This window comes from Periplaneta americana, chromosome 8 (assembly GCF_040183065.1).
Source record: "Periplaneta americana isolate PAMFEO1 chromosome 8, P.americana_PAMFEO1_priV1, whole genome shotgun sequence".
Lineage (NCBI taxonomy): Eukaryota > Metazoa > Arthropoda > Insecta > Blattodea > Blattidae > Periplaneta > Periplaneta americana.
In genome coordinates this window covers 6,252,382-6,275,440 of record NC_091124.1, presented here as the reverse complement: position 1 = coordinate 6,275,440, position 23,059 = coordinate 6,252,382, and the positions used below count along the sequence as shown (strand labels likewise).

The 23,059-nt window shown below is 38.3% G+C and overlaps 1 protein-coding gene and 1 long non-coding RNA gene across 2 annotated transcripts in view; one reads left to right on the top strand and one right to left on the bottom strand.

Moving 5' to 3' along the window:
- Window positions 1-23,059, bottom strand: part of Tmc (Transmembrane channel-like) — a 142,551-nt gene that overhangs the window by 99,534 nt on the left and 19,958 nt on the right. The window lies entirely within an intron of this gene.
- LOC138704432 (uncharacterized) overlaps window positions 22,043-23,059 on the top strand; it is a 534,140-nt gene continuing 533,123 nt past the window's right edge. Inside the window, exon 1 of the long non-coding RNA XR_011333346.1 lies at window positions 22,043-22,282. This is a non-coding gene — a long non-coding RNA (uncharacterized lncRNA). The remainder of the gene's footprint in view (window positions 22,283-23,059) is intronic.

The following is a 23,059-nucleotide window of genomic DNA, read 5'->3' as shown; positions in this document are numbered from 1 at the left end:
TGAGAGACCACGGGCAAATGTTGTGCCAATGGGCAGAAAACGATCAACACGGGCTAAGGGACGAGAAGTCCGACATCTCGATAGAGTGGGTGTTCTTTACCATTTGACGATGGCGACTATCCTGCGTACACTATGTGAAAAACACCCTGGATTTCCTTGAAGTAAGTCCAGATATTCGTAAAGGTCCTCTTAAAACATTTGGTCAAAAATTGGGCAGCGTGCACAGCGCTCCAAACAGAACAACTTCTGCTGACAATAAGCGCAACATTGCGGAACTGGGTTCGATTACTAGCAGAAGTGGAGACTGATATAAAGGAACCAACGGGTGTCCCATGGCTCGGAAGTAAATGTATTCATAAACCGTGCAACGATTTTAACCGTCCATCCTCCCGGTGAGGTAATAATTCTCCTCCACTACCTGTTCAAATATAAGTAATGGAATTTACGTCGGATAAAATCATATTTTAGAAAATCGGCTCGTGACCAGAAATATACAGGCAAGTCAAGGAGCACTCGTATAAATTTGCTCGTTCTAGCCGGTCCTTGTTCAAATCGCTGTAACAGGGGAACAGGGGTGAGCACTCTCGGCTCCACAAGTAAAGAACCCTGGCCTCACACCACTTCTGCACAGATGACAGAGATTGACAGGCCAGTCAGGGGAAGCTGTTGCCACGTTTGCTCTTGGCTGGACTCTTTAAATGTATTTTCTTTTTCAAACTGGTTGGATTCTTTCAAAAAATGGAAAATTCACAACACAGCATTCTCGGCGGTCTTCTGGCGGTATCTTTGTCCACAGTTTCACTAATTGGGGGAGCGTGTCAGTCAGATTTATGGCTTCCTGAACCCAACCCTGCAACGAAGGTTCTTTACTTGTGAAACCAAGAGTACATACGCCCTTCAGTGTTTAAACCAATGTTTCGCCAAACTTGCCATTAGAACTCATTCGTCTCGTGTGTGACAGAAAACTGGAACACCAATGCAAGGAGAAGGGTATTGTTACCTTCCACCAATCACTTAATAGTTCGCGCTTCCCTCATTTACGTAACTTTGCTGCGGAGGTATTTCAATATTTGGAAGCACACACACATGCGAGTCGATAGAACTAAACAGACATCCCGTTCATTTCAAATCCATATTCAGACTTGGCATATTGCCAGGTAGCCATTTGTATCTCTACCTAATTTTCAAATATAACAATTACATCATTATACAAATCTGGCTTTCAGGTAGTAGGTCCCTGTAAAGCAGGTTTGAATAATTTCAAGAAAAAATTGTTCCGGGGTTATTACCCGGGTATCGATCCCGGGACCCTTCGCTTAGCGCGCGAACGCTCTTCCGACTGAGCTACCCCAGGAACTATACACGACACCGTCACAATTTTTCCTTTGTATCCACACAACTCAAAATGGGCTGACAAGACGCCAGAACTCAACCATGAGTGCACACAATACTGTGTGACTTAAATTGTGGCTTTCTGTTAACGTACCTCCAGTAACGAATGTATTATACAAATCTGGCTTTCCTGCTTTACAGGGAGCTACTACCTGAAAGCCAGATTATATACTCGTATTTTATAGTCGCCTGGATTCTGAAAGCTTTGTCTGTAAAACAGAGAGTGCGCATGCGCGAACATATAGCCTACTATAGGTTCGTTTCAACAACAGTCAGGAACCGTCCGTAACCATCGTGAGCATGCGCAGTACAGAAAAAGCGTTCCAACACAATCCGAACCAGTCCTGAACCGGAAACATGTACTGCAGTCGGGCGTTCCAACAAGCTTTTGACACGGGTTCGGAACGGTCAAAAATAGTCCGTGGATTGAGGCATGTACGGAAGAGTACGCAAGACGCGCATGCGCATAAGCTCACCAACGTCTCCTGGATCCTGAAGAAAGACATGATCGACTGTTCACATCAGTGAGGTTAAAGATGAAAAGTGACAATACAGACGAATAATAAAACTAGAGATTTAATTTAAATTTTCGCCGAAAAGAAAGGGAATGGGAATTATTTGGGTATTGAAATAGTTAATTACAATTTCAACATGCAGCTTTGATTAAAAATATAATAAATAACGTACATACATTAATAATTAAAAAAGAACTATTTTTAAATGAGAGTCCCCTAGTACACGACGTTGAATTAACGGAATTCTTGCCTTCCATATTTTTTGTCATCTTTTTATAGAAAATGATCGAAATTCTATTTTCTGCAATTAGAATTAGCTGCGAAACGATAATAATTCAGCATCCCGTTCTTAGCAAAGATGATCACAGTTATAGCATCTCTGGATTTAGTACATAACGATCCGCGAAAGCGTTCCAACAGCGTCCAGTCCAGTTTCAATCCCATAGCAGATGCTCAACTAGCGCATGCGCATAAGATGATAAAGGAACCGTACACGAACTGATCCATGAGCCGCTTGTTGGAACGAACCTAGTACTGCGTCTACCCACCGCGTGACGTCACTCATGCTTTCAGATTCCAGGTGGGAAGTGTACACATTTACCGGTACAGTACAGACTTGTACAAGAAGATACAACAGCACACTTCACAATACAGTAATTTTCAGTTGTAACTTGTAATGTATTATGTATCATGCTATACTTTTGTGGAATAGGGTCCTAGACGTCTTATGACGTATACTAGGGGCTGGGACGGTAAGGCTGCATTCCGTCTGGTTTACAGAGCTAAGCTGTGCACGCCCCCCCCATCTATGTATTGCTTCGCATCATACTTTTATTTCCACCGCGCCGGGAAAATTAAGGGAATGGATGCAACCTCTAAGCAGGTCGGTAAGGTGGCGCCATCATCGGCGGGACTGTTAAATACAGGAGGCACTTACATCACTGATTGAAACGGTGGGGACAGCCTAACCTCAAACACACGATATCGTGTTAACTCTACTGAGAAAATCAAAGTGCATAATAAATTACGTAACAATAACTTCAAAAATAAATATAAGAAATCGTTGCTTGCTTCAAGCACTCGTATAACATGGCACAGACATTACAGGAGACGAAAATGAACCGAACAACCAGCCGTCACTTGTCATTAGGTTCCTTGACTACGCAGAAATTACAGTTTTAATACATTTCTTTTCTTCTACTCTTCATGATATTTTTGTGAAAAAATAATGTGTCATTAAAGTGTGATGCGTGATGTCGGTAAACTAGGCGCTCACTTACCGAAAAAAATCCGTTCGCCGTGTTCGGATTTTTATTCTTTGCATTATTTTAAATGGAGCAACGCCCAGCGAACAGGGATTATAAAGAGTGGACACTTCGCGTCGGTACCTTTGATGTAGCCGGACTGATTTCAATGACCTTCAAGCCAGCTAGAGCGTGAAATTCTTCTTTCTCCCTAGAGTTGGCGCTGGCATCACACCAGCTAGCAGTCGACACAGCGGAAATATAACACATATGAAGAGTTCGCGGGAAAAACGATGAAAGTCACATTTCTGTTAAGGATTAGATAATGATCTAATTGAGTCTATAACTGCAAGATGTAGTGCTGTTTCTATAGAAAATAAAGGAAAGGATTACTGTATTCGTGGTGATAATTCTCCTTTTTACCATTTTTCGTAAGAACAACATTGAATTTCGTAGTGATCCATTGAATTAGATAATGACATCAACCTTAACAAAACTGTGGCATTCATAGTTTTTCCCCGCGAACTCTTCATATAATTAATACATCTAGGTACATTATGTACTCAAATAAAATAAATTGGATCCATAAAATAATAACCCCGTCATTAACTGTAATGTCTAGACGCTACAGTTCCTTTATAATGAGAGTTGAGACGTTGACCCCAACAACAATTAAAATATGTAATGATTTGATAGCGCTGAAAATGGAAAAACAAAACTCCTATGAGAAGTAAAACCATATACCTAACTTATATTATATACAAATATTAAACGAACTTTATACTTAATTTTATAATGTATTGTATTATTTTATGACATAATTTATTATATCTGAAATATAAAAAAATATTATTACAACTAGTTTGCCACTGAGAAATAAGGAAAAGCTGTTAACTTGAATTTATTTGAGGCGAAGCGTTACTGGATTATGCAATGAGGTAGGCGATGTTTGGATCCTGTGTCTCAACTTTATACTCAATTATTATCCAACCAACCAACATCTTGTTGCACTGAAAGTTTATATGACCGGAGATCAAGCTGACTTGCTTTTGACTCCTCCTTTAATTTATAACACTTTGAAATTGTTCAGTCTAGTTCTTCAGTCCTTGATGTTAATCCAAGATGAATTTGTAAAAGATATGGCTGGTATAACTTGGGTTTTATTTTTTATGTTTGATGATTAAACTTCTGTAGCAGAGGATTTGGATGATTTTTCAATGTTTGTATAAATTTGAATTTTAAATTTTCCGAAAACTCTTCAATTGATGCTATGTCCAAAACTTCATGTAAAAATTTATTGGATGTTGTGTAATCAGCTCCAGCAATTGTGCGCAGAACTGTTCTTTGTACACCACGCAGTCTTCTCAGTAGAGACCCATTGACAGATGACCAAGCTGGATATGCATATAGGAGGCTAGCTCTGATTATTGTTATATAGAAAGTTTTCTTAGTCCACAAACTCAGCGATGGCGACTTGAATAAAGGATACAAACGTTGAAACATAGCATATCCTTTGGCAGCAATTTTATTCATGTGAGGCTTAAAAGAAAGTCTATGGTCCAAAAGTATTCCCAAACAAGTTGTTTCTTTTTGATTTGGAATTACTACATCAAAAAGTTTCAGTTCAAATGGTTCTTGCGGTCTTCTTTTAATGAAAATTACTACAGAACTCTTAGAGGCATTGATTTTTATTTTCCAATTTATGAGCCAATATTCTGTCTTGTTTAAGTAATCCTGTAAATTATGATATGCAATGTGAATATCCATGTCTGAAGTGAATATAACTGTGTCATCAGCATACTGGGCGAAGCGACAGTTTTTGTGGCGAGGGAAATCTGCTGTATAGATATTAAAAAGTGTAGGTGATAAAACTGCACCTTGAGGAACACCTGCATTTATTGTTTTTTGTGAAGAGAATGTGTTATTGATTTTTACTTTGAAGGTTCTTTCTGTTAGGAAGCCCTTTATGATATGAACATAGGTATCAGGTAGGTCAGACGTTATCAATTTTATAAGCAAACCTTGAGGCCATACAGTATCGAATGCTTTTTCAACACAAACTGTGTGTTGACCACTAATTATAGTGGAATTTATGTGATTACATAAACGATAGAGTTGATGTGTTGTACTGTGGTGTTCTCTGAATCCAAACTGTTCATTAGGTATGTGACATTTTTGTTGTGAAATAAATTTTAAGATGATTCTTTCCAGGATTTTACTCAAAGTATTTAATAAAGTAATTGGTCTTAAATTTTCCGGATATAATGGGCTCTTTCCTGGTTTTGGGAGTGCAATAATAACTCCTTTCTTCCATTCATAGGGAAAATAATTTAATCGAAAACGCGTATGCTCGATTATACTAACCTCTAGCGCTTGAAAGTAGAGCTAAACGCTGGCGCACAGAGAAACAAAACACAGGAAAATTCGCTCAGTGTCCATTCTTTATAATCCCTATTCGCTGCATCGCCCACTTGGCCGTATCGCTCTGTCCGCATGACCGGATTCCGTCCAGAATAATTCTGAACGGATTTCCGTACGGGCCAAGCTCGAAATAAAGAATGTCATGGCAAATATATCGATTGCAAGGCCTCCAATCGCGGTAACAATGAAGTATAATGAAATTGATGACGCGATGCTTATTTTATCAAGTCCAACAGTATAAAGCGGTTTATAATTTATGAAATTAGAATTATAACAATGCAATATGGAGAAAGAACGTATGGGATGAGACTGGGAAAATACTAAATTAACCAGGTATGTTCTTCACAGTTTATTTAAGGGTATATGTACGTGAACGACAACAAATATCAGAATGAACACAATTGAACAAAAATTACAAGATAACACAACAAGACTTATTAGAACTTAAATATCTGATAAAAGTATAAAGAATGTTACTAATAATATTTTTCAAACCAGTTTTATCAGGGTGTGAAAAAAAAATCCTGCAGTTACATCATTTGGTAACCATAACATTGTTATGGTCTCTCTGATATCTTCAATATTTTTCCTGCATGTAATAAACACTTATTTCTGAAAAGTAGACTACTCTCAGACGTGTAGAGTTGTTTATTTTAATACAATTAATTTTTTATTTGTCCTATATAAAATATATTAAAATTTACATAATGTTTTGTGACCTAATTTTTCTATTTTCAAAGAAATAGTCATTATTGTAGTCTACCTTTTGCATTAATCCATGTTAAAACAGTGTACAAAATTTCAGAATTCTATCTCTAATGATTGTGGAATTATGAAATAATATGTGTGAAAATTTTCAAATTTTGGAGAATTTAATGTAAAGTAAAAAGTGAATTCTTAAAAATATTATTAGTAACTTTTTATACTTTTATCAGATATTTAAGTTCTAATAAGTCTTGTTGTGGTGCCTTGTAATTTTTGTCCAATTGTTAGTTCATTTCCTTATAAAATTTTAGAAATTTGGAGCCTTCATTTTCTGATAATATTTGTGGTCGTTCACGTACATTAACCCTTAAGTTGCAGAGCTATTACTTTTATTTCCCGGTTCAGTTCAGAACACTACAATGAAATAAAGCGCTCTACCGTTAAATTACAACACTATTTGATGATTCATTCGGAAATGTGGCCAAGTGAGCGATATTATAATGAAAATCCGAACGCAACGAACGATTTTTTCCGGTAAGGGAGTGCTTTCCTCACTGAGTAGTCATTTGTTACATGTCAAGATGCTGAAGCCAGCGAATAGGGATTATAAAGAATGGACACGGAGCGAATTTTCCTGTGTTTTGTTTCTCTGTGCGCCGGCGTTTAGTTCGACTTTCAAGCGCTAGAGGTAGTGTAATCGAGCACACGCTAAGATAATAATTGAGTATAGAGTTGAGACACAGGATCCAAACATCGCCTACCTTATTGCATAATCCAGTAACGCTTTGCTTCAAATAAATTCAAGTTAACAGCTTTTCCTTATTTCTCAGTGACAAACTAGTTGTAATAATAATTTTTTATATTTCAGATATAATAAATTATATTATAAAATAATATAATACATTATAAAATTATGTATCAAATTCGTTTAATATTTGTATACAATATAATACAGATATATGGTTTTACTTCTCATAAGAGTTTTGTTTTTCCATTTTCAGCGTTATGAAATCATTACATATTTTAATTGTTGTTGGGGTCAACGTCTGAACTCTCATTATAAAGGAACTGTAGCGTCTAGACATTACAGTTAATGACGGATTTATTATTTTATGGAGCCACTGCATTTTATTTGAGTACATAATGTACCTGGACATATTAATTATATGTGTTATATTTCCGCTGTGTTGACTGCTAGCTGGTGTGATGTCAGCGCCGACTCTAGGGAGAAAGCAGAATCTCACACTCTAGCTGGCTTGAAGGTTATTGAAATCAGTCCGGCTACATCAAAGGTACCGACGCGAAGTGTCCATACTTAGTTACCTATACACTGTTTTGACATAGATGAGTTGAAAGATATTTGTGGTTGAGCTATGGACACGTGTCCAATAATATTATAATGCGTTCAAGTTGAAGACGAACCAATTACTCGCAGTTTAACCCTTATTATATAGAAATAATGACAGCGTGGCCTACTTCACGTGTGTTACCATCAACCTCAAATATATTTATATTTTTACAAGCAGTAGTTCCACCATAATGATATAACAGCTTTAAGTTGCAATATACTCGCCCTACAAATCTGGCAATACTGTTCTTAATGTTGATGTGCTAACGCGAGAACAATTATTGTACTAACACGATGCCGCTTATGTTTACACGTGGCAGAGTTTCAGTAATTTGTTGTCAATGTTTCAAATTATATGCTGCCTCAAACCCATGGTCTAGAGATAATGTGGCTGCGTAGTAAATGACAGGTTACGGGTTCAAACTCCGTTCAGTTTTTTCTTTTCGTTTATTTTGTTTTCAGTCTGTTTGTAGATCGTGTTATAAATAATTTGTAACAAAGATAGGCTATCTACAAAGGATAAATTAGCTGCAACATAAAACCCTCCAACTCAAAGGTTATAATTACGACAGATTTTTCCAAGCGCTGTCCCTAACTGGATACTGGTCATTTTTTGTGTCAAAGATTGTACACTCTTGGAAAATAAATTGGCCGACTGATTTCTCCGGAATCAAAATTCAGCCATACAGTTGTGGTCTTACTTCATATGGATTTTCAATCTGTATTTACAGCTTGCTTTTACACTCGATGAGATTTTAATTTTGATAAACGCGCTTGAACTATTAAAAATTCTATCACAATACTGTATATACCTGAATGATAATGCAATCAAAATAATGACGATAAAAGACTTTGAAGAGACAAAGCCAATTTAGCTTCGATAGCTTTCGAGTCCACCGCTGTGCAGTAACGGTTAGCACCGTGAAACTAGCGGGCCGGGTTAAAATCCTGATTACCAGCTTGAGGTTTCCCGGGGTTTAACCCTCAACCTACTAAGATCAAATATTGGGTAACTTTCGGCGCTGGACCCTGGACTCATTTCGCTAGCATTATCACCTTCATCTCACCGAGACGCTAGATAACCACAGCAGTTGATAAAGCGTCGTACAATAACAAACAAAAAAAAAATAGCATTCGAGTGATTCTATCTGCACTTAGTGGTGTATCAGCTGAGATACGAGTTAAGGGATTATTTCTTGGTGCATTTTCAATGTTGGAAGCCCATGAGGTCAGACATTTTAACGAGATACATTTTATTTCTTGCATAAAGATATTAAAATTATTTGAAAAATTTAGGGATTAAATTTACGCAACGTTTTTATCCCACTTTGGTCTTTGGTTTCTTCCGAGGTTTTCCACAGCCGTGGGACTGAAGCCGGATGGTCTATGGCGAGTCCTCGGCATCAACCCCTTTGATTTGATTACCTGGTTGGGTTTTTCCGAGGTTTTCCCCAACCAAAAGGCAAATGCCGGGTAATATTTTGGCGAATCCTCGGACCTCACCTCATCTCACTACATCTCGCCAAAGTATTGTAAAAAATTGCACAAAATTGTAAAAATTGTAGAAAATTACTAAATTGTAAAACTATAAAAATTTGTAAAAGTTGTAATTGTAATATTGTAAAATTTTGACTTGTTCCACATCTTAAAGCTTCATTGCTCATGTAAGATCTATGGAATAAAATAAATGAATGAATGAATGAATGAATGAATGAATGAATGAATGAATGAATGAATACACTTTCCATCCTTAACGTTTGTATAATATTAGCATTATGCAGTAGGCCTAATACCGGTTGTGAAAAATACTAGCTAAATATAGTCCGAGTTTCATTTCAAGAAAAACAAATCTTCGCTACAGGCTGTGAATTATTATCGAATTTATGACGATTTTCTTTGACTCGAACGTTTTGAATATTTTGTCCGTATTCCCGTCATTTATTCGTTACCGGCAGTGATACTGCTAGCCATATATTATACGAGTAAATTATTGTTCTGGTCTGTATAATTATTTCATGCTTATAATATGCTTCTGCGAGGATTAAACTTGGTGTGTACTTTCCCACGACTATAAGGCAACAGAGTTCACTGATATGCATACTGAATCGATACCAAAGAACGGCCCTTTTCACAGCTTCATCATCGTCCCAAAATATATTCAAGAAATATACAATTCTGAGTAACGAAAGTGCAAATTGCAAAAAATGTAATAACAATAATATCTATAATAATAATGATGCCAATGCCGGGGACTGATCACGGAGCATTTTCTTGGTATGTTAACGCGCTACAATTCAGCTATCAAGCGGCTAAGCAATGCATGGACTATAACGCTGAAGTTGTTTGGAATTTATTAATATATATTTTATTAGGTTATTTTATGACGCTTTATCAACATCTAGGTTATTTAGCTTCTGAATGATATGAAGGTGATAATGACGGTGAAATGAGTCCGGGGTCCAGCACCGAAAGTTACCCAGCATTTGCTCTTATAGGGTTGAGGGAAAACCCCGGAAAAAACCTCAACCAGGTAACTTGCCCCGACCGGGATTCGAACCCGGGCCACCTGGTTTCGCGGTCAGACGCGCTGACCGTTATTCCACAGGTGTGGACATTATTATATATATTTTTCGATCAACAAAAATACTTAGCTTCTTGATTACTACGCATAGTCTTGTATACCGTAATATCAGGGTTAGTTTTAATTTTATTATTGTTTTTATATGCATGTTGAATTTATACCGACAACTGTACTATTTGACGTTCAGTTCAAAAGACACGGCAGGCCAACTTATATTTCTGTGAGTATAAATGCTAATTCAGGACATTTTACACTAACTGACTGACACGAGATTTGAATATGAAGCGTCGGTGGAGACACGACTTACATGGGCGCTTTGCATTCTTGTAACATATATTATACAGGGACATCATTTTATTTTTACTTCAATTTTTACTGTACCTGAGTTTTTGAATGTACTTCACTCCAGCCCCTTCTACTAACGACGAAGTTCAACCGTCCTCCACACAGATCAAAGACCGCATATACAGTCATAGTAGCCTTACGGTCATAGTAAACAGTACGTTCCAAAAATATGTTCGCGTTTTCCAGTGACGAAAGAGCTTTCAATATTGAATCATCTTCGTACAGGTACTGTCGTCCATTTGCCTACGTCGTATCCCGGTTTCCCCCACCAGCTTTTATTCGCCAGCTAGTGGCTGGGCTGTCTTAGCTCTTTTCTGAAAACATTAATTTCTGTTAGGAATTGGACGTCTACGTAATATTATACAATTGTTTAAAATAACTTAAATAAAAGGGCCTCGTTAAGTAATTCACTGTCACGTGATTTCCTCCCTTTCTACGACCCTATGGCATAACCACTTGGACGGACAGTAGATAGCATGTCTGAGTAATTTTATCTTTTCGGATCGGGCAGAAGTGAAGATTGAATTTACAGTACGTAAGGTCTCTTTTATAGAGTAGGTACAGAATTATTTCAACGTTAGTTACTTGTACGAAGAACGAAACTGGTAATTGGAATTACGTACAATAGTCTATAGTGCGATAATATGCACATTAGAACTGAAGCCTGTATCGAAATGAACGGCCAGCATTTTAAAAATGTGTTTAAATATCCATATTATGATTATTTTCAATTTAACTTCATTCTCTATATTGTACGCTAATGTGCTGTAGACAGTATAATATACACTGCATAATGAATACGTTCGCATGGACAGCTTAGTTCGTGAGTAAAAACACTCACTGTTAATATTATACTGTATTTTGATTAAACAAAAACCTAATAAAATTATCAAACTCAAAATCACGATATTTCCTAGTCTACGTAAATGGATGAACTACTTTCCTTCCCTCCTATACCTAGTAAAGTGATTTGTTTGTACATTACGCCAGTATCATCGAACCCAGTCGTGGAAATGGGTAGCAAACGGTGTTTCCGGGTCTCAAACATTAATCCAAATGTATAGCCAGGTTAATATTAGAAATGTTAGTAAAAATAAAATGATGTCCCTATATATACTCCTGCAGAATGTCGAACTAAAGTGATGTCATGTATAGGGCCTACAGGCCTAGCTCGTTCCCGTTTCATAATTATATTTCCACCTTCTTCTCACGGAAGCGTAGAACGCAAGAATGCAGATCACGGCGCAGTCAAGGAACCTACGGCGCCCTACTTGGTGGTGTGGCGGGCCCAAGCCGTCCTTTGCACCTGCGACATGAGTTCGCTCCTGTTCGGCACCTTCTCGCTGGTGGACCGGGTTATGAAGGGCGGCCCGTTGGCCAGCACTGCGCGCCTGTCGTCGCCCCCCGACACCCGCAGCGACACCAGCGCCGCCGCCAGCTGGTTCTGCTCCTTCTTCGGCGACGACGCCGGCGTCGCGACGTCCTTGTTCTGCTGCTGGCGCTTGTTGGGCGGCGCCTCCGACAGGGGGCGGATGAACTGCGCCGCCTCCTCCTCGCGGGGCCTCTGGGCGAGCACCGGGGAGCCGGCGTACGACGTGGGGGGCGGCGGCACGCGGTAGCCGGCGGGGGCGAAGAGCACGGGGAACTGGGCGGCGGGCGCGGGGGCGGGGTAGGCCCCCAGGCACTGCAGCAGCGGCTGGTCCGGCGACGGGAAGCCGAAGGCCAGGATGCCGCCCGGCGCCGACGTCTGGTGCTGCAGGAACGCCGAGCCGCGGTTCTCGATGAGCGGCGGCTGCGGGGGCGGCGCCTCCTGGAAGTCGGGCAGGAAGACGGGGGCCACGGACGGGGTCTGCGGGTCGCACAGGATTGCCATCTAGCGGCAGAGAAGGCACAGTCAGAACAACCTCACAGGACGCGTCACGTCATCACCATCACTGCACCGGCTGCCGTCTGATAATACCCATGGAAACCGCTTAACTCAAACTACGGCCCTTACGCACTACTTCGTTGACCCTTACAGCCGTGACAAGCTATTATACTAAAAGCCAGGTTATGAACCGACTATACCGGAAGCAACGTTCTGTTGGTCTCTTTCTGAGCTCTGTTGCCACATAGTGGGGCGAGATTCAAAGCGTATTCAGCGTTTGTCACCGATATGTTTAAAATAACTACTGTATATAGTTCTCGATAACACTATCCACAATATTAGTAATTAAAATTACAGTTTTAAGAAAGCACGAGCTAATGACGCTGGTACGAAATGCGACCCGTAATGCACGTGGTACTGCAAATGAACTGGCTACACTGTCTCCGTGATTCCGTTGCCAGATTTTCGTTAGCAGACAACATTTTCACGCGAAGTCCAATGAAAAGCTCCGTTCTCGTTCTCCCCTCCATCCCCCACACTCAACGTGTCATCACTGCACAGGCTACCCCTCTAACCCGCACTTTCCTCTCGCCCATCCAACTACTTCCTGTTTCGTCGGTTCATAACCTGGCTTTTAGTATAGTCATTCTCTTCCCGTCCACTGCAGTTTTATTTTGCAGAGTTGTTTTTATTAAGAATTTATTCATTATCCAAAGTTAAGCCTGGTTCAGACGGTGCGTGTTTCTGTGATGAATTCCAAGATGGCTGCCCTGATGGCTGCCCGGCGTGCTGACTGGCTGGCTCCCGTGTTGCCTACGGTGATGGTAGTTGTTCACACGGGGCTGGCTCTTTTCACAGTTCAAATTGGAAAATCATCTGCTGCTTCATCTGTTGCCAACACTCATGGTCAGAAAGAAACTAAACCGTGAGTGGAAAACAACTAAAGTCCTACATTAACAGTAGTAAATGTCGTAATAAAGTAATTAAGCCATAAGTGCAAAACAGCTAAAGTCCGATATTTAATTGTTGTTTCTTAGAAACTAAAGAATGTAGAAAAAACAGGTTTAGTTGGTAAAGAACGAACATGGCGACATGGTTTCAGTGGTGATATTATATGATCATCTTTGGTTTCCACCCTGCAAATCACCACGAAAAATAGCAAGGAACCCACCCTCGAAATCCAGCAAGCTAGCCATCCACGGAGCCACCAGAGCTTATTACTTCCGGCGAGTGACCACGCAGGCTACCCATCAGAGCAGCCACCTAGGAATCCATCACAGAAACACGCACCGTCTGAACCGGGCTTTACACTGGAGGCACTGACCCCTTAACACCTGTGACGACGATCTTCAGAAGGGATTACCGGTTTCAGACTGAATGTTTATAACGGTTACTTTTAAATTTCGTAACAAATTTAATTGTTTATGAAAAACTTTCAACACGAATAATAATTTGTTAACTGATATTAGAAAAAAAATACATTCGAATACATAAAAAAGGAGTTTTTTTTTTGCTAATCCTTGTTATACTCAAATACATCCTACATTTATTTAAATTGTTAATTCTGTATTATTATTTCCGCTCGGCAATACTTACGAGCGTTAGCCCTACCGCTCGATGACAATAGTTGATAAGGTACTGGAGTCACTGTTGCATCACGTGATCTCAACTGCAGGAGGGAGAATTGTGATCGCGTCGCTAACGTGTTCGTTGCAACAACCGACTCTCTCTATGGAGCTGAAATAACCATTTTTGACTTATGCCCTAGTCCATCTTGCAGATAACTTTATTACTATCTTTTTAACATGACGAATCTCTCTTCGAATTATTAAGAGGGCCGAGGCCCCTCCTAATTTTATTGGGGGCGACTTTGTAAGTTGGGGCAGAAAGTGCCTTGCTCCCCCAAGTCGGCGTATATTAAGTTATTACAGGTGCTGATATAGCAAGTAGTTAGCTATTTTAAATACAATCTGTATGTTCTGATTTAGCAAACACGTGCATTGTACCGTATGATAACCGCTGTCCAAGCAATGGACCGGCTGTTACTTCACAGACTTAGCCACAGCAACGGCATCACTTTCTGTATGAGCTTTGAACATTTGACTGGCGAAAAATAAATCGAAAAGGAGCGGCAGCCCCATTATTAACATATTTTTGTAATATTTTGTCTTTTCCTTAATCAGTTTCGTATTGTTCTGACATTGAAGTCGTATTAACTTTGTCACAAGATACGCTGAAAACCTAACGTACCAGAGTCCAGAAATCGGAACGATTAGCGTACCGACTGACATGAGGAATACTGCTGACAAACGTAATTGAATAATGCAAATAAAACATAAGTAAACCTATGCATAAAATAAGCTTGCACAACTTGAGACCTTGTGTCGTCACTTAGTTTATGATTTAAATTGCAAAAGAAGTTATCAGCAAGACTGTTAATCTTATTGCAGTAGACAGTTCAAAATCACATCCGTAGTCTCAACTCGATGCCCGTAACCCAAAACAAAACGTAATTTAACTGTAAATGTGAGAATGTCTTTGAAGTACAATATACAATTTATAATAATAATAATGATGATGATGATGATAATAACTTACAATAATAACAATAATAATAACAATAACTAACAATAATAATAATAATAATAATAATAATAACTAACAATAATAACAACAATAATAATACCAATAATAATAACTAACAATAATAATAATAATAATTAACAATAATAACAATAATAATACCAATAATAATAACAATAATAATAATAATAATAATAATAATAATAATAACTAACAATAATAACAATAATAATACCAATAATAATAACTAACAATAATAATAATAATAATAATAATAATAATAATAACTAACAATAATAATACCAATAATAATAACTAACAATAATAATAATAACTAATAATAATAATAATAATAGTAATAATTTATTGAGTTTCTCTTTCACAAAAATTTAAAACGATATAATATGTACTGTAATTAGCTCACTTTCGACAAAATCTGAATTTGTGCTCGGAGTGTTCTTGAAAAAATAAATATATATAAAGATAATAAATAAAATATAACAGCTTACATTACAACATTTGTAGTCTTGGGACAAAATTATAGCTATGTCTCAGACCAAATTCGGTATTACACTTAGGTTCAATCAATGGAAGAGAAATAGCGTATCTTCTGCTAGAATAAGCCTGATAGTTTAACGAGTACGAGTAATTGTTAGTAACATATCGTAATTATTCTGAAGTCTAAAATTTTGACATTTATTTTGGGATTTGTTCGGTAATCGAAACTCTTACTTGAACAGATTTAAGCTATTCAAAGGGGACAGAACAGATTTCGTTAAACCTTCCCAATATATTATTGTACAGTAGCGTGCAAATTAATCCGAACAACGTTATTACTTATGCAGAAACATTCAAAAGGAATAAAAAAAGAATCTAAGACATACCTCAGTAATCTATGTGGCCTCCCTTGTTCCTAATAACAGCTCTGAGACGATTTGGCATGGATTCCACTAATTTCCCACAAATATTCTTCATTTCTTCATCGTGAAACCATACACCAATGAGGGCAGAAATCATCTTCTCCTTTGTAGAACAATCCATTTTTCCATTCTTCTTTTGCAAATTGACCACAAGTTCTCAATGGAGTTGATGTCGGGTGAGTTGCCTGGCCAGGGGAGTACCTGAATATTCTTCTTGTTGAAGAATTCTGTAGTTTTTCGAGACGTATGGCATGGTGCCAGGTCTTGTTGGAACACACCTCTGCCATCCGGAAATGATTTTTGCAGCTGGGGTACGATTCTGGTTTCCAATAAGTGAATATATTTGTCAGAATTCATCATTCCCTTGATAGGTATTAATGCTCCAGGCCCTTCATGTATAAAACAACCCAAAAACGTTACTTTAGGGGGGTATTTGGGTGCTTGTTGGAGATGAGCTGCTGTTACTTTTTCGGATCCTTTCCGCACGTAAGAAACACGTTGGCCGTGGACATCGAAATCAGACTCATCGGAAAAAAGTACATTCTTCCAGTCATTCACTGTCCAGTGTTGATGTAATTTTGCCCACATTAAGCGTTTTTTGCACATAACAGGGGTTAGCAGTTGCTTCTTAATAGGCTTACGAGCCCTTCGTCCAGCTTCCAAAAGCCTACGCCGCACTGTTGTGACGTGAATATTCACCCCAGTGGTAGCCATTAACTCGCGGGTTAAGTCGACAGCAGTTAGTCTAGGATTTAATTTACTTTTCCTGACAATTAAACGATCATCTGCAGGCGAAGTCTTCCTTTTCCGGCCACAGTTTCCTTTTTTCTGGGGTGTGATGGATCCAGTCTCCCTGTATCGTTTTATGATCGAATTAACAGTAGCGAAACCGATGTGACATTCTGCAGCAATTTGCCTCTGTGTCATAGAAGAATGCTCTGCTAATGTTATAATTTTAGACCGTTTTCGTGGAGTTGTATCCATTTGTGAAGACGACAGAATGTACACAGGATTGCAGTATTAAGTCTTCAACACAACTGAAATGCTTATAAGTACAAAACGACAGGCAAAATGTCACATATTATAAAAAAAAAAATAATAACGACAGACCTTCAACAATGGAATTGCACGTACTACAGATGTCAATTAAAGTGGTATGAGCAGCTGTGAGGCCAACAATGACAGAAAATGTAAAAATATGTCGTGTTCGGATTAATTTGCACGCTACTGTATACTGAATAACCGACTGGACTGAAGCTAAATAAATACATCGCATTAAACTGCGTGTCAGTTGGTAAAATTATACTATCAATTTTCTTAATTTAGAGAAACGATAAACTACAGGGCCTACGCAAGTTTTGACCCATTACACTACCAGCTCACATGTAAGATGCCTCTGATTGAGGTTCTGGCTGATATGTACATCTGTATCAGGCAGTACTTGACGATATGTGTCAGAGGAAGAACAATTGTTTGTATGCATCTGAAGTCTGATTAGTGGAATATGTGGCTAGTCGGCGATGTATGCAACTCGTCACCCTATTCCATTATCTCTCGGCCTAGTTGCCTCATAAGTTGTGAGGTTCAATCCTGACTAAACAACAACACATGTAAGAATTTTGGGACAAGAGCAAGGATTAATATTTGAGCTATTTCCGGTATCTGACGTTATTTTGAAAATATGTTCATCTGAAGGAAGCCTTTGAATACCAGTGGCGTAGCATGAAATCTTGAGCAGGGGAAGCTAATTCAAGTTGTCTTTCATGCAATATGAGAAAACGTATTACAAAAATATAGTCTTAAAATAAATAGTAGTCAATGTCAAGTCAGCAGTCGAAGATTGGTTGGAACCTCGTAACACCAATAAGGCATGACCTCAAATGGTACGTAGTAAAATATGATTTCACGGTTTACACATATCTCTAACAAATAGACACGTATACGTATAACATTAGCTCACTCCCTGTCATACTTAAAGAAATCACAATATTAACGGTCAATAGATACAGTATTAGTATCATTACGTAAGTATGCATCTGCCTTTTGGTTGTGTCCTTCAGTGACAGCAAGCGAGTCGGTCATTTGTTTTTTAGATCACACTTTTGTTCGTAAGTCAGTCTTGATAATAGAATTGTCCTAAAAAATTCAAGTAAATTGGTGTTAGGAACTGTTATTTCACTCATTATTTATTATATCAGCCACAATGCACACTAACACTTCAACTGAACACAACTGACGAAAAGGGATAACTCGGAAACTACTTATTTTCAATGTAAAAGCTAGCTTCTTGCTACCCTTGCGACCAGGATAGTTAAGTTAGAAAGAGATGGAAAATCTGCGGGGTGGGTTACACAGAAGAAACCGGTCTGCTTGGAAGCTGGTGTGTGCAGGCTTCTTGTTTACTGCTGCATCACAAATCATCCTGAGCTGCCGCATCACAATATTTAACGCGTAAATATAAATTCTATTAAAATTAATAAATAATTTTGTCCATAGACTGCAGGTTTATTATGAAATTATTATTAACTGGGGAAGCTGAGCTTTTTAGCTTACATTGACGCTACGCCACTGGTGAATAAGCTGTTTCATAATGAAAACATTCGGACAATACAAAAAGAATGGGGAGCAAACGTAAGAAAATTTCTGATGTAAGTTTTTAGTTCACAACAGTTTTAGGGCATTCTGATAAAGGGAATTAATAAAAAAACAACACTTTTGACGTCGAATTGAAATTTGGATTTTAAGCAAAATGGAATTCTGTAAAACTTGAAGCAGTGCGCGCTTCCTGAGCTGTCACAGTCTTCACTAAATCAGACTCTCATTAGAGACGGGCTGCAGTCAGAAGTGCAGAGAATGCCGAGAGTCTACACGTGGTGCAACATGTGATGGTGATGACGATTTTAATGACTTGAAAATATATTTAATTTTGCATAAATGAAACTGGAACAAATTTAAACATTTACATTTCTACAGTACGTAACAAAGCATGGCGGAAAACTTCAGGAATGGATCCCTCAAGAAAACATGTAACAACATGGGAGGGAAAAGCTTATTTTTTGAGTAATCAAAGGTTCGCTGGAAGTATAGTACACCCTGTATTTCCTCAGGTCTACCTCCTGCCTCAGCTGGTCGAATGTGTTACAAAATTCCTGGCGTAGTGCATACTGTCCAACAGGCTGAAGCGATTCTCTACAGGAGTCCAACGACTTCCATCACCGCCACAGAAAGAGCGTGGAGGCCGTCCACGTCTACCTATCTGACAACGTACACTAGGCATCTCGACGGAGTACTACTGGGTGTTCAGTTCAAAGTGTCATGGCTCGCTGTATGCCGTCATGTGGCTAGTCGATGAGCCTAGAGAATTCAATCTTCCTACACTTCCGCAGAGGTGTATTACCTATGTGTCAGAGAAGTTGCCTAGCAAGTACGGCGTTCATTCTGAAGAGTATTTACCGATACGTACGGTAACGCCGGTAGTGGCAGGAATGTGAACTGTTTGGAAACATGTACTGAGGTGGCTTTTTTCTTACTATTGGGATATGGGAAGAGGGTTAAGACGATTACTTACGTATTTGTTGACATTAACTTCGACTGTCAACATGGACACGGGGCATTTAATTTGTATTGTGGAATGTTTCCGTACGCAACCGATGATGACAGATACCGTGGGTACGACTTGCCCGCGCAAAACACAGTTCGAAAGAAATTATGATAGCACACAGACCGTACAGACCGCTACGACGTTCAAGTTATACCGTACACGTTCTCAAGTTCAGATTGAACGCTTTGATTAATAGGCAACTTCTCTGATATAAAAGCCGAAACTCGCTTCAAATCGCTGACTCACAACAATGACGTCATGGCACACTTTTAAATGAACACCCAGTAGTCATACGTACGAAGGTGGAGAAGCTCTGTTGGTGAGAAGATTTAACTGTTGCACTGTCTGCTGGTTGTGGAAATTCTGGATTACACCTCTTGTTGAGTACACTAATATCATGTCTCAAAGTCTAGTAACTCAGAAATTAAGTGTTTTCGAACCCATGTTATTATAACCCGTATATATTCTCTACTTATGAGGAATCCATTCCCGAAGTTTTGCCCCGTATTTTTGTTACACCCTGTATACAAAATGGTTATATATCCACATAACAATGCTGATGTCCAGACAGTGGGCGAACAGAGTCCTGTGCGGTGAGAAGAGAGATATTACCACAGCCTACTATATACAGTCGCGAAGCTTGAGGTGATTTTTTGCAAATCTCGCAATAAAGTGCTCCAAGCGGTTAGCAACTAGAAACAATAGACTGTCCACGGTCGACTTTGGATTTAGAGTCGACTGAGTCGTATTTCCATCGAGTGCTAGGTCGTTGCGTATTTCGCATTGATGCTCGTGAAGAAAAATCCTAACATCTATTTCTTATTTTACCTCAGATGCAAAAAGTGGTTAATAAACAGCAGGAGGAAAGATCTAATGACAAAGAATGAAGCGTATCTTTATAATAATATAAAGTTTTGCTCTCTTCATTTCGAAAGCACACAATTTATGAATGAAAACAAAAATAAATTAATCTGGAATGCAGTTCCAACTTTATTTGATGTTTCAAATAAACCTGTTCTGTTATTACCTGCAGCTGAGAAACAAAAGCTTTGCACTAATTCTACGTCTGTATCAGCTGATTCCTTGAATAATTGTACATTTTCAGACAACTTAGGCCTACTTTTTTTTTCAAAGGATATGTTTTTAATTATAGCTGTTAATTTTGTTATTTTTATTTGTTGCTTTACTAGAGACGTAGAAAAAGTAATTCTGTTACAATAAAATTTATTGATCACGTTTTATTTCCAATTCTGGTGTGATTATTATTGCTTAACCTCAACCCACTTTGTTAACTACGTAAGCCTACACTACAAGTACCGGTACACGTAAGTTACTCCATTAATTCATATTTCCATTATTATTGTTATTATATTATTGTTGTAAAGGGAAATGCGAATTAATATTTATTGGTTTCATAGTTCATTATCGTTATAATCTTGAATGAGTGAAGCGATTATAGTAAATTTCAGTTCGTTTTGCACAAACAAAAATAATATTAACCTATTTCTTGCAGGTATCTTCGAGTTTATGGTGGAATTTAATATACTTCATTAAAATAATAAATGAACTTTATCCATTTAATATTTCAATAATGGAAAGGTGTTAATTTTTCCAAAAGAACACGACAACGAAAGTGTAACATATTTTGTCATCTGCTAGGAGAGATCTGTGATGATGAGGCGATAGTAGCGATCCTAGTGGTGGGCAACTACCCATGTTTGCATTTTTACTACATATTGAGCTTCGCGACTGTATATAGTAGACTGTGATATTACTAATAAAACAGAATGTTCAGTTACTTTCCTCGTTAATAGTTATACGGGGAATCTAAATCCAGCAAATTTTCCTTCGCAAAGACCTGCAAAACAAAAGAAACCCACTACAAGCCGACTGAAGCGAACCACACTACACACTTCAAAAACCAAACAACAGCGTTAGGACAGAGCGGATTACAACACACACACATCGTGCTCAATGCTCCTGTGACACGTGGGGAAATAGTAGCAGTACAACCGGTGTTGCCAGATTTGACGAAATTTCCTCAGAGTAGGTAACGTCTGTAAAGAACAGGAAGCTTTGAGATTTGAAGAAAATGCCAGAATTTTTAGGAAATTTTTGTGTCCATTTGAATATAAGGAAAAAAAAGTGAAATAATAGTACACTATGCAACGAGCCTATAATGGTAGTAATTAAGACGCGAGTATGTTTATGAAACGAGCGCAAGCTAGTTTCATAATTTTCATACGAGCGTCTTAATTACCATTATAGGCAAGTTTCATACGACTTTCTATGCTCGACCATATTTCTAACTTGAAATTATTCATAAGAATTCCTGTTACTATTCTTATCTGACTGGGGAGCGGAACTGACCTTGTGTAATATCTCGTAAATTGTGAGATGTGCGCAGACGCGAAAGCATTGATTTTTTCCCGAGAAACAAATGTCATTGACCTTGATATAATCTAGAGAGTAAAAAAACATTAATCTATATATATATTCTTCAAATTGATTCAGACATTGAAAAACGAGATGACAAATTGAATTTATTTGAATATTATTTACAATTAACGCTAATTATTATAGTAACAGAACATAACCTTCTGCGACAGTATTGGATTTCCAGCCTCCGTGACGTTTCGCTAGTTGTCTTTCGATTGCATATCCGAGAATAATCGATACTTGCGCTTTCATATTGCTACAACACCTGAACTTTAATGAATAGGTGTACTTTAATGAGGTCCATTAAAGGGCTACTACCAGGTGTATAATTACTACATTTCGGCATGGTCGATCATAAACAAATTTAAGACTTCATTTTCGATCTTTCGTATGCATGAATTGTACATACCCCACCCTCAATTCTATTTCCAATCAGATAAGTTATTTACAAGGTTTGCATTTTTTTCCTACTCCCCACCGCTCGTCTTCCTGTTCATCTGATTGATCAGATTCGTCTTTTACCGGCCAATCAGAATGCTAGTTAACGACAAATCAGAACACGAGCATTATATAGAAGAAAGAACAATTCAAATGATTGTCACCTCACCAATCCAGTTAATCTTTCTTGAGTTCTAAATTACAGCCGTTGCAGGTATCCGTTATCCATTTCTATCTAACTTACCATTACTAAAGGCTAATCTGTGATGGGTTCCGGTTGTCATGGTAATATCGAAAGAATAACCAGTTGGCCAAACACCAGTTTTGTGTCTGATAAAACCGTCATTTTCTATTTGTTACCCGGCATTTCCTCCACCATTCAAAAATTCGCAGACAGGTTGACGAAATTCCGGGACATTTTTGCCTGTTTGGCTGAGGAAATTTTCGAGTTGGCGCTGGCAACACTGGTGTACAATAGTCGCATATCGGCATGTGGCTCGCGGATAGAGTTAATTCTAATGAGTGTGTTCTATTTATGAATTATGTACCTGCTTACAACTGCACCGCTTGTCTGGAACGAGCACTCAAGCAATGGTGGACTTGTACAATGTACCTTGTGGTGGTCTTGAAAGGAATGAATCATTCTGTATCAATTCTTAT